Source organism: Alexandromys fortis, unplaced genomic scaffold (genome assembly GCF_014885135.2).
Source record: "Alexandromys fortis isolate MF-2015 unplaced genomic scaffold, M_Fortis_MF-2015_v1.1 scaffold_114, whole genome shotgun sequence".
Lineage (NCBI taxonomy): Eukaryota > Metazoa > Chordata > Mammalia > Rodentia > Cricetidae > Alexandromys > Alexandromys fortis.
In genome coordinates this window covers 3,960,166-3,962,065 of record NW_026068046.1, presented here as the reverse complement: position 1 = coordinate 3,962,065, position 1,900 = coordinate 3,960,166, and positions in this window count along the sequence as shown.

Sequence of the window (1,900 nt, the reverse complement as noted above, 5' to 3'; positions counted from 1 at the left end):
TTCTTATTGCAACTTGATATGCCATGCTTTATTGATACTCATAGGAGAAGTGCCCTTTATTGAATGGAGACAGAAGAGGAGGGGGGTATGGAAAAGGGACAAAGAGGGAAAGGGACCGTAGGGAGTGATGGGTGTTGTTGTTGTAGCTGGGGTATAAAAAATAGATAAATTAAAAAATCTGGTATTCTTTGTGTTTCCAAACTTTTGTGCCATAAATATGCCCAATGAAAATAGTAAAAATAAGTATCTATTGTCTTCTCAAGCCTTTATAGTTTCAGTACATATATTTAGGATTTAATCTATTTCAAATCAATTATCTGTTATATCGAAGAGGGCCACACTTCTCTTTTTTACATGTATTTATCATGTTAACCAGGTAGTCTTGTTGAAAAGGATATATTTTTCAATGTATGCTCTTGGTACATTTGTTTGTAAAGGGAGATACTTAAATATGTATGTCTACTTCTAGATTTTCAATATCTCATTCATGTATATGGCTATACTTGTAAAAGTATTATTTCTTATTACTATAGTATTTTTAAAAACTGTAAATGGGAATATTCCAATAGCTTCATTTAGAATGCTGTTTTGATTCTTATCCAGCTTTTGACATTCTACACCAATTTTAAGATCAACCTATCTATTTTGGCTTAAAACATGCTGGTACCACAGCAGTAATTATATTGGATCATAATTGCACTAAAGAATCTGTTTCCATCTTCACCACATTGTCTTACTTTTATGAACATATGTTGTCTTACATTATTCCTGGAGCGACATTAACAACAGTCTACTTATTCCAGATGGAGAACCATGGTAGAGTTTAACACAGACACTACAAAATTGGTGTACGAATGAGTTTTGTTTCCATTACAGAAAAGACAGTGAGGGGTTACATATAGAAGTAGGAGTTACACAAAGACGGCTGCGTCACACAAGTCCACGCTAGGATGGGTGACATATTCCAAGATCTGGAAGCTTGGAGAATGCTGTGCAATGTGAAAGCAGTTTAACAGGTTGAAGAGTATCATTTTCAGACAGTTGTATCTGTGTGGACTTCTTCCAGGCATCTTAATTTCTCTGAATGTGACTCTCATCAGTCTTTACAGAGATATGCTAGGGAATGAGATACCTAGTGAATATGTTCATGTTCAGGTACTTCTTGAAGCCATTTTAATCTGTTTACTTCCTGAGTTTAAGGATCTTCCTATAGGAATGTTTCTCCTGTCCTTAGAACAGCCTGTTGTTTCACGGGCCAGTAAACTGTGTCAATACATCCTGTTGTTTATTCTCCCTTTTAACATGCTGTGTCATTCAGAGATTTCTTTGAAGACGACAAGTTTTAATCTTGTAGAAAAGCACTACACAACAATACAGGATGTCTTTCCATGTATTTATGTCATCATTCCAATAGTCCTTTGCAACTTTTTGAGACATGTTTTTTAGGGTATTTGTTCTGTTTGTTGTTTAAGATGTCCCTTTTTATGTACCAACACCAGTGTCTATTCAAGCAACCTTTGTTGGACTCAGAGGGAAGGAGACAGAAGAATAGGAAGATGAAGACAAAGACAAAGATGAAGAAGAGGGGGATGATAAAGGATGGATATCAGGAGAAGAAAGGGGAGAAAAGGATGAAGACAAAAAGGAGGAACAAAAGAAGAAGAAGACAAAGAAGGAAGAGGGGGAATAAGGAGAGGACAGGGAGCATGTGAAGGAGCAGTAGAAGGAGGATGAGGAAGAAGACAAAAAAGGAGAAAAAGAAGGAAGAGGAGGAGGAGATGAAAAGTAGGCAAGGAAGGAGAGGAAGAGGACAGAAGAAGAAGAAGAAGAAGAAGAAGAAGAAGAAGAAGAAGAAGAAGAAGAAGAAGAAGAAGAAGAAGAAGAAGGGGGAGGGGGAGGG